This window comes from Leuciscus leuciscus (assembly GCF_965113295.1).
Source record: "Leuciscus leuciscus genome assembly, chromosome: 18".
Taxonomy (NCBI): Eukaryota; Metazoa; Chordata; class Actinopteri; order Cypriniformes; family Leuciscidae; genus Leuciscus; species Leuciscus leuciscus.
Window position 1 is genome coordinate 11,493,178 of NC_138742.1, and position 11,553 is coordinate 11,504,730.

The 11,553-nt window shown below is 36.4% G+C and overlaps 1 long non-coding RNA gene across 3 annotated transcripts; it reads right to left on the reverse strand.

Moving 5' to 3' along the window:
- Nucleotides 1-875: 875 nt before the first annotated feature.
- On the reverse strand, nt 876-11,553 carry LOC309480308. Of its 3 annotated transcripts, none has more exons than XR_014199579.1 (3): nt 11,461-11,553; nt 6,134-8,514; nt 876-3,476 (listed from the first exon to the last, which is right to left on the reverse strand). It is a non-coding gene; the product is annotated as an uncharacterized lncRNA (long non-coding RNA). The 3 variants fall into 3 exon arrangements; XR_014199580.1 differs by lacking the exon at nt 876-3,476 and having other exon boundaries at nt 3,927-6,669; nt 8,334-8,514; XR_014199581.1 differs by lacking the exon at nt 876-3,476 and having other exon boundaries at nt 3,927-8,514.

The window sequence follows — 11,553 nt, forward strand, 5'->3', positions numbered from 1 at the left end:
CAATACACACACACACACACACACACACACTAAAACAAGACTATAAACTCTTTGTACATTTGTTTTCTAGTAAAATAGACTTTAGATAGAGATAATTTATCTATAGAGGTTTTAGTGTCCGTTTACCGTATCAGTCTAGCTCAACATTTTCAAAGGTTTTCATACATATCTAAAGCACATTTAAAGCAGCCACCTATTGTGCACCGTGAGAAACAAAGATCAAGTTCAATACAATATTTCGCATTTTACTGAACATATCAAATTGGCAGATGCAGCTTAGTGATGCATTTGAAGATGATGAATGTGGGTTTAATGTTTTCTCAGCAGCTTTTGCTTTTTCTAGACTATGCCGTCTTATGAAATATGAGGTGCATAATTAGTACGTTCACAGACAATACTATGTTTGACCATTAGAGGGCATCGTTGTAACATGGCACAGCTTCACTGTCTCCTGTAACAGTTCAAAGGTTTAAATGGTCTTATGTTGCCATCAAGTGGAGAAAGCTGGATTACTAATATATAATAGAGCTGAACCATACTCGAATCTAGACAAAATTATAACCAGGTTTGCATTTCCTGAAAGGAAAATTAGGGCTTGCAAGGAAGCAAAAGAATAGTTTTAGGTAAGCTTAGGTGATGAAATGACATCACAGCTTGTAAAGTCAATTTACGGTAGATGGTGAAGTCACAAATAATTCCAACAAAGAAAATCAATCATAATTCATATGTACATTTTAAACATTTTGTCGCAAGTCTGTAAGTCTCTACTTTTTTTCACCCTCAGAGACCCAAGCACTGATATTCACTCTTAAAAATGTCTTTAGGAAGATATTTGTTTTGCATCAATATCTAATTTGAGACATTGTCTCTTGTCAGGTGTTCTCCAAACTCATCAGGCATTATAGGAGAAGACTCACAGCTGTTATCTTGGAGGTTGCAAAAAGTATGAAATAAAAGGGGGCAAATAATTGTTCACAACGTGTTTTGGAGAAAAACATTTAATTTCATAATGTGATTTCCTCCCCCACTTTCAATTCTTTTACTTCAATGAAATGTTAGATTTTTGCAATTTTTTTGAAAAAAAATATCGAAAGGATAAACGAAGCAAATTATTTTTTACAGACATCTTTGATCATATTTACCAAGGGGGCAAATAATTCTGACCAGCACTGTATATAGATGCAAGATGGCCAAAAATAGACAATTTAGTATACACATAAATGCAAGACGACAAATATTTGCGTACTGAATATGTGATCGTGACCTCACTGCTGTTGATGGTGAACATCTTAAGTCAATGGGAGAATTCAATCTTTATTTCTTTGAACACATAGTTTCGATATGAGATTATGAACTCTATATTATTTATCAGATCACTGTGTTTAAGGTATCTAATCACAGGCAAAATGCTTGCGTGAGAAATCCGTCAAATGAAAACATGACAGTCCAACAGTATGACCTCAGTTCAGATATGATTCTGATAGCAAATATAATAAGAAGCATGTGCGTGCCCTCCATAATGGATCAATCTCACAAGCCTTTGCTGGCAATACCGATTTCACCCTGTTCCAGCTTTCTCCAACACGCACACACACACTTCTAAAGATTTACAGTAAAAATAGACCCCATAACCCAGACATGCTTTACAACTGCATGTCATTTCAGGTTTGCACAAAAATGATTGAATTTACAATGCAAAATCCTTGTTTGCTTTCTCTCAGCTCTCTTCCAAGCACTGTCTCGCACTCATTTTGCAGTCAGGCCTCAGTCTGATTTATTGTAAAAGACCATACAGGGAGAGAGAGAATGAGAGAGATCGGAGTGAAAACCACACAGACGGAGAATAACATCCGTGTGTGTAAGAACGGCATTGTGGGAAGTGGGTTTGGGAGAGAAGTAATATGCTATGAAATAGTTCTGCACTTAAAGGGTTAGGAATTATACTTTATTTTTCTTGATATCTCCCCTAGGTCTCACTTTAAGAGTCATATTGACGTTTGAAGGAGGTTTTGAGAATTTCACAAGGATTAAACGTCTACAATAAATCACTTATATGAGCTGCCAAGCCACCCAATCAGCACCAATTAGGACTGGTCATGTGGTGTGGTCTGTCCTCTTCAATCAGCTAAAGACAGAGAGACACAGTGAACCAGCAGAGAGAGTGCGATGAGAAGATGATGAAACGAAGGATGTGGTTAAAGCCACATCAGAGCCAGAACATGACAGATAAAGAGTGCTTTTCTCCCAGAATCACACAAGTACAGAAAGTACTCGCATCACTGATGAGAGAATGTTTGTCGAGCAAACTTTTGTATGATGTGTTTGTCTTTTAATCTGCAGGTTTTATTTTTTTCATTCAACTACAATTCAGATGAAGTGCTTCTCTCATGTGTAAAAAAAAATGTACCATGAAAATAGTTCATACGACTATTGCACTATATTCCAAGACTTCTAAAGCTGTTCATTGGACGACAACTGACTGGATCATTGAGTCAGAGAGTTGAATTTGAGAACCGAATCAGTTGTGAACAAATCATTCTTTTCAACCTGTTTTGCTTTGAACAAATCATTCTTTTGTACCTGTTTATTTTTTAAAAAACAAAATATTATTTTGAACCGGTTCTCTTTTGAAAAATCATTCTTTTGAATCAGACCTTTTTTTGTACAAATTGCTATTTTGAATAATTTATTTTAATAAACTATGTGTTTTTCTGAATTTCTCTCTCTCTATCTATCTCTCTCTTTTTTTGTTACAAATAGTTTTTCTACAAACCATTCTTTTGAACTAGTTCTTTTTTGAACAAATCTTTATGTACTGATTTTTTTAAAGTTTTTTTTTTTTACAAATCATATTTTTGCACCAGTTAATTTCTGAACAAATTGTTCATTTACATCAGAATTTATTAATTTTACAAATTGCTCCTTTGAATTAGTTCTTATAAAAAGGTTTTTTTTTAAGTGTTCTTTTTTGACCAGATCAAGTTATTTTCTGAACAACTCTGATTTTCTTCTTCTTTTCTATTGTACGAATTGGCTTTTTAATCATTTTTAACTATTTTCAGCTGTTAGTGTTTTTTTTTGGGTTTTTTTGTTTTTTTTTTACCAGATCATTCTTTTTCACAAACTAATTCTTTTTTGAATCAGTTATAAAACAATTTTTTTTTTTTACAAATTGTTCTTTAACAAATCCTGTTAACTGTCTGTAAAATAAATGGCACTTGGTTTAATATTTGGTTTTAATGCAATAAAGTTCCTCTGCAGATATACAAACACAGTACGTTTGTGGTATGTCTTTTTCGCATCCTTGTTTCTTTACTCCATTGAATGTCAGTTGTATGTTTTGTTTCCCATACTGTTGAGCTTACGCTTTCTGTTGGGTGTGGTGAGGATGTTTTATTAGCGTATGGAGAGTCCTTCCTCCTGAGATAACTGCTCAAGTCAAACATCTGCACACACTCAGCTTAGACAACAACAGGCTATAAAGAAAGAAAAGGAGAGAAGAAATGAGGGAGGAGTTTCGAACAAATGGAGGGGATTTTGGACAGAGAACAAGAAACACAGAGCTGTGTGTTCTGAAGTTTTCACTGCATTTCATGAACAATTTAGCCCGATCACTTAAAAATCATTAGAGACAAACCAACCAGCTATTCATTACGTCTGTAAGTGGTCTGTGTTTTCTATTGGTAGCTAGAGACAATTTCAGTTTCAACCACAATAGCTATCAAAATCAGTTTAGGCTGAGTTCTTGTTGTCAAGGGAGATTAAAAAGGCACAAGAGTTGTTACTACACAAAGCACCATTTGCTCATAGAGCAGCACTGGCCTGAAGTCATTTAATCGGCCCAGACAAAATTTTAGAAAGCCAAACTGAACCTCAGTTTCCTTCATATTTGGTATTTTGCACAAATTGAAAGACTTCTCATAAAGTATAGTATATCATCAAATATTTATAGAGCAGGCATGCATGAAAATAATGGTCAGTTTACAGTAAAAATTTCAGCACATGAATTTTGAATATTGCACAACCCTGCCATTTACAAGCTTTTGATTATACTGTATAATAATGATATGTTACAATTTAAAAGTCATTAGTTATCATATTAAAAGACGCTAAACCTTTTAAAAAGTTTAGGGATAATAAAATGTTTCTAAAAAATGCTCACCAAGGCTGCATTTATTTGATCAAAAATAAAAACAGTAATATTGTGAAATATTATTACCATTTAAAAGAATTGTTTCCTATTTGAATATATTTTAAAATTTAATTTATTCCTGTGATGGCAAAGCTGAATTTTCAGCATCATTACTCCAGTCTTCAGTGTCACATGATCCTTCAGAAATCATTCAAAATGCTGATTTGCAGCTGAAATCTGCTGCTTAATATTTTTGTGGAAACTGTGATTATAATTTTTTTTTATTCTTTCATGAACAAAGTTCAAATGAACAACAAATCTTTTGTAACATTACAAATGTCTTTAATGTTTCTTTTGATAAAATAAATGCATTCTTTCTGAATAAAAAGATGCACAAAAAGAAAAAAATCTTACTGACCCCCAAACTTTTGAATTGAGTAGTTAATGCAACACACATCATAAACAATTATTATTCAAATATACAGTATATAAAAACAAACTGATCCCCCATATTGTGGGATCAGAGAGCGAGACAAAACCAAATCCTTCAAAATTGCAGCATGTAAATCAAAGATGAAATGTGCAACTAGTGGCAACCAACAGAACCACCACTCCAATTCACGATTGGTTAAGCCAAATTTGCTGTGCTCAAACAATGTTTGATAGCGCCGCGTTTTGAGAATCAATGTACGAATAGCTTAGAGACGTCTCTGCACTTTAGACTGGGATAGGGATCACAAAAAAAACAAAACATATTTCACCTTTAAGATTTTTTTTGAGCCAGGCTGTCTTGTTGTAAATGATCTATGAATGAAAAGCACCACTTTCCCAAAATATATGATACAATCAATTCAGAGATGATCTGGCAGGAAGTAATAATGTATTCCATCTGGATGCCCTCTGACTGGATTCATCTTAAAACACTCAAATAGAGAAATAAAACCAGTACAGATGCATCACAAACACTGTTCAAACAATCATATCTCAATCTGTCATGGCACTTTTACACTAAAATCAGTTTTCTTGTGATTCCCAATCGATTTTTCCCTACATGGAAAAGTGCCTGCTGTATGTTGTTTCAGGGTCTGTCTCCTTTTCTGTGTGTCTTGGAGTGAGCCAGAAGACAATTCCACTCTAATAAAACATGGAAATTCAAAGAGGTATGTGGAATTTTCACTTAAAGGGATAGTTCACCTACAAATAAAATTCTGTTTTCATTTATTCATTCTATGTAATTTCTCGGTTTCCGGTATAAATATACCTAAGTCAAGATACATTAACTTGAGAATAAAATGGCTTAAGATATTAAGTCTTGTTTTCTGAAAAATGTTTCAAAATTGAGTTTTTTTTTTATTAAAATAAGAAAAAAAAATCTGACAATGGGGTAAGAAAAAATATAATAGTTTCCTCCTTGACTTAAGTTTATTCTTCTGATCCCAATGGCAGATATATTTTCTTGTTTTAACATCTCTCAATTTTGATACATTTTCAGAAACAAGACTTAATATCTCGAGTCATATTTACATGGAAAACAGCTTATAAATCGTACAAAGTGATTTTTTTTGAAAAATCTAAAAAAAAGTTTCTGTGGTGAGTAGGTTTATGGTATATAATTTACAGTTTGAACAGTATAAAAAACATTATGTCTAAGGAAATCCCCATAAAACATGGAAACCCAACGTGTGTGTGTGTGTGTGTGTGTGTGTGTGTGTGTGTGTGTGTGTGTGTGTGTGTGTGTGTGTGTGTGTGTGTGTGTGTGTGTGTGTGTGTGTGTGTGTGTGTGTGTGTGTGTGCGCGTGTGTATTTTAACTATCCCTTTACCTGAAAATACCTATACATACCTCTTTAAATTTCCATGTTTTATTAGAGTGGAATTGTTTCCACTCCACTTGAGTGAGTAAATGATGACAGAATCTTAATTTTGGGTGAACTATCCCTTTAACGGGATAAAAGAATAATGTCATCAGTGCAACAGAATGAGCTTGGGACAGTTTCTCTAACCTGGACCAGGATCCAGAGGGTCATCTCCCAAAGTGGTGTCCAAATATAGTCAGTTGGTGGGGGTCCACAATCTACACACACTCACACATACACACATACCAGAGAAAGACAGGAAGCAGGCAATAGTTGGACAGGAAGAAGGGAGTGTTGGCTATCACACTGTGCAGAACATAGGCTCCCTGTATTGTTTCCTGCGTTTTCTGGCCAAAGTGACTCCAGTCTCATTTGTTCTACAGGATTGCAATCCAGATTCCTGTGAGCTTCAAGGCATTTGCCTATTTTCAGATGGGAACTCAATTTGCACCTCCTGAATGTGCTTGATAGACACATTCAACGGCTCCAGTAATCTCCCAAAATTCCATGCATTGCTCAACAGCTGCCTGTCACTGTTTCTTTTGGCTTGGCATTTGTTTGTTTGTTTCTTCTTTTAAGTCCCCATTGATGACTTCAACGTCACATTATTTTGGCATCAGACGTGAACACAGGCCTGGTCTTGGTCAGTCTGATCGCTGCTTGTTTGAACAGGCCCTTAGTTTCTGTTTGGACAGACAAGGGAGGAATTTTGTGGCCATTACACATGTGTCGTTTTAGCTTATTTATAGATTTCAGAAGCTTTTGTCATGACAGTTGTCGAGAAGAGGAGCCAAGTTATGTTGCCATTTAAAACAGTTTGGGGATTTTGGGGCTCAGCTGCGCTCATTTGTTAGCAATTTAGCTTCACAAATTACTATGATAACTCTTTAAAGATTTATACCTTCACATGCACTATTTATTACTGATGCTTCAATTTTTACAAACCTCTAATCCAAAGTATTAAACTTTAGCATGTAACTCATCCCACAGCATGTGTGCTTCTAACATGAATGATACTTTTTTTCTGGTACAATAAAAAGTGCAAAAAAAACCATCCTATAAACTTATATTGTAGAAGAAACCTGAGCCATGGAGACCACAATAACATTGATTCTTATGGGCCAGTAAGGAATCCACCTAGAAACCATCCAGGACACCCTAGCAACCCCATAGCAACACCCTGGCAACCATCCACTCCACTTACATGTAAATCAGAGACTTGATCATGCAGTCACTGTTATACGCTGCACCAGATCGCTAACATAATGTCATTGTGAATTATGAACACCGAACAGATGCACAACAGCTTAACCGAAGCGTCACCGCATGCAAACCGCAGTCACACAACCACAGGTTTCTCCACCCCACTTCCTTACTGGAGTCAGGGGAAGCTCAACGCTCTCTTCAACTAGACTTGAAAAACATCCCCAAAAATCTAGAAACATGTCCACGGTGCAGATGCTATATTAATTGAGTTCATACTTTTTACCATTTAACATGAGAGAATTTGCTACTATATAGGGCTGATTGATGTATCAAATGCATATATATAATATTAGCCTATAACAATATATTCACAATCTGGTGATATTTACGTGAACCAAATGTTCAAACTGTCCATTTGAATGAATCCTATTTTTTACTTCCTGCATAAAACTTTTTGAATTCAACATCTGTTTGGTCAAATGATGGATCAGCCTTTCCTATACATCCTCTGAAATGCTTTAAAGGCTTCTTTTTCCACAAAAGCGGCATTTATAATGTTATAAAAGATTGACATGTCAAATAAATGCTGTTCTTTTCAACTTTCTATCCATAAAAAAGAAATCATGGGAAAATGTATCATGGTTTCCACGCAAATATTACTGCACAACTGTTTTATTAACATTGATAATAAGAAATGTTTCTTGAGCAGCAAATCATCAATAGAATGATTTCTGAAGGATCATGTGACACTGAAGACTGTAATGAGTAATGATGAAAATTCAGCTTTGTTATCACAGGAATAAATAAAACTTTAAAATACATTGAAATAAAAAAAGCAATCTTGGTAAGCCTAAGATAATTAAAAACATGTAAAAAAAATATTATTGACCCCAAACTTTTAAACGGTTGTGTATACATAGAATTTCGTTATATTTAGATAAACTGATTTTAGCTATCAGCCCCATTTATTGCTTATATGCATGAATATAGCTCCTGACCATTCCATGTGGAAGTCATCCTCCTTCCCAATGGAATGCAAGTAACATTGTGACAGTTTGTGTAAACCATCCCCCCGCTTACCCCCATGGACTGAAAAATAACAAGGTCACAAAAGGTCAAGTGCCTCTGACCATTTACCCACCACCCCTGAGCCTCATGATGCCTGAACGGTGCCCTCGGCCACAGAGACGGTCTGTTTGTGCTCTCGTGAGGCTGCTGAGCGAAGGAATATTTACATGTTCTTTTCTGTGTTCTCACAGGCGTGGCTGTGGAAGGAGGAGGCAGAACATATGAGGCAATCCCTTCTCAAAACCCCTGAGACTCTGAAAGAAAGAGAGGAGGAGGAAGAAAAAGATGATTAGCCTTCTCGATGGTAATTTAAAACAGGTGTCTGAAAGGGGTTGTGTGTGCCTTTGTGTGGTGCGAATGTGCAAGAATGCTGTATGTTTTCGTGTTCCATCTTATGTAAACCAAAACGACAAATTCCACAAACAGGAAATGACAGGAAACAGGAAATATCACAAACAGGAAATGCATGATGGCGCTTGTAAGGTTTATCTCCCCAACAAGTTCTTTATAGGCTGGTGTTCCATAGTGGCTAAAGGGCTGTTGAATAGAAGGTTGCTGGTTCAAGCCCCATAAGGAATGATTCATGAACTATTGCACCCCTGATTAAGATGAGTAACCTGGCCCCCTGGTTACTCCCAAGATTTTTTTCTCCTTTCTTTCACCTAAAAAATGCTATATAAATAAAGGTGACTTGACTTGACCTCAAGTTGCTCCAGGATGAAGGAGAGTACAATCTTAGGTAACACTTTAGGGTCCAAATCTCACTATTAACTAGTTGCTTATTAGCATGTATATTACAAGGATATTGGCTGTTTATTAGTACTTATAAAGCACATGTTAATGCCTTATGCATCCCTTAATCCTACCCAATACCTAAAGTTAACAACTACCTTACTAACTATTAACAAGCAGTTATTAGGAGTTTACTGAGGCAAAGGTTGTAGTTAGTTAGTTAATAGTGAGAATTGGAAACTAAATGTTGCTTTTTCATATCTCAGTTATATTTCATTAAACAACCAACTTTTTGTCTTTTCTCAGATGAGAAATAAAAATAGACAAAACTGAGGCTATATATTAACTCTTTCCCCACCATCGTTTTTTTTGTTTTTTTAAGTTACCAGTCAGCACCAGCATTTCTGATCATTTTCATAAAGCTTTCATGGCCCCCAGAATACTTTGTTGTGTGAATATCTAAACATACAATATATCCAAAGAAAAAACAACAAAATGTAGCTTAATGCATTCTTTTTTTTTATCAGTACTCAAATGTGGGTGTTTCATAAAAAGCTACATTTTGAACAAAAAGCTGAGAAAATCAAGTTTCTGTCCAAGACTATGTCTGGATTGGATTCAGAACGATGATCAAAACAGATTGAGTAGATCGAGTCCATCAACACCTCCAAAGCTTGCACACGCCTATAACTCTTCCTTGGTCGACATTTCATTCGGTAACATTGGGCAGTTTTGATTTATATGCGGTTTAATGTTTGATAATCATGTTATTTTGCATGTGCATAAGCAGTGCTTCTATCGCTGGTTTCTGCTTTGTCTTTGCTTGTTTTGGATCCGGAGATTCTGCACTATTTCAGAAGATGCGTAATAGTGTCCCCTACCGTATAACAGTGAAAACATGGATTGCTGGAAAATTCAGTCAATGGCGGGGAAGAGTTAAGTATAGAGCTGTGAAATCAACGTGGCTGTATTTTATACACTGAACAAAATTATAAACGCAACAGTTTTGTTTTTGCCTTTTTCTATGTACACAAAAGGCCTATATCTCTCAAATATTGTTCACAAATCTGTCTAAATCTGTGTTAGTAAGCACTTCTCCTTTGCAGAGATAATCCATCCACCTCACAGTTGTGGCATATCAAGATGCTGATTAGACAGCATGATTATTGCACAGGTGTGCCTTAGGCTGGCCACAATAAAAGGCCACTCTAAAATGTGCAGTTTTATCACACAGCACAATGCCACATATGTCACAAGTTTTGAGGGAGTGCGCAGAACTGCATGCTGACTGCAGGAATGTCCACCAGAGCTGTTGCCCGTGAATTGAATGTTCATTTCTCTACCATAAACCATCTCCAAAGGCGTTTCAGAGAATTTGGCAGTACATAGTCTTAGATCTTTGAGTTCAGCTCATGAAAAATGGGGGCAAAAACAAAAGTGTTGCGTTTATAATTTTGTTCAGTGTAGATCGATAATTTGATGTTGGATGAATTAAAAAAACATCTCCATTTGCACTCCATTTAATCTCAAAGCGGTCTTGAAAAAATAATTCAGATATTTGATTTGCGTTTTGTCTTTTACTACGGGGATTGTAATGAGTACTTCAAGTTGCTTTTGATGAATGCATGTGCTACATGGATACTTGCATACTAAACAGCCCTCAAATTTTTTTTAGATTTTTCATGTTTCTGTCTGCTTAAGAATAAAAAATCATCTACTCTGAAGTAGAAAACAGATGAGTTTTCCTTTGAGTCATGGTCACGATAAGTGCCTGGAGCATCTTGCTTCACAAAACCATACCCACAGGAATTAATTTACAGATTTGTTCTTTTCATCTAGAGCATCAATGATACATTTCAAGATGCATTGGCCATTTGTAACTGGAGTGCCTTGTACCATTCTTTGAACAGCTCAGGTTACATGTGGTTCCACATGTGGAGTCTTGGCCGTGCAGTCGGACCCTCCTCACACCGTAGTGCTAGCGGTCCCACTCCACCCATTGCTGGCCAGAAACTGGATAGCCCAGGTGGATGTTGTGTGCTTGAGCCTATCAATCATTTCACTTCCAAACTCCCCACACACCTCAAAAAGGGAGGGAAAATGAAAAACTCAGGCTTGTGGAAGGGGGGCACATGTTCTCCGCTCTCTCCCCCATCTGGCCGAAATGTTTGACAAGTAATTTTGCGAGCAGTCCCCAAGAACACACAAAGCTGCTCACACTGCACTGTTTCCAGATGTTCTCCAAGCGGCGCCAACACACAGATACATGTGAACGATTCCCGCCCAGTCGCACAGAGGAGAAATGAAAGTTTGTCTAGGGGAAATGGGATTGCGTGAGGGTGTGTGCGTGTTTAGATGCATGGGTGCATGTGCGTGTCAGCTTTTTCAGCTTCCCTTCCGTTTTTTCCTTCTATATGTGTGTGTGTGTGTTGGTATTTTTGGGTGATTGAGGGTTAAAGATGACTCACTGTATTACTCATTGGTCCAGGGACACACAAATTCAGCGTACATGACGTCATGTGCTTTCACAAGCTGATCAGCAGTGAACAGAGTATATAGTC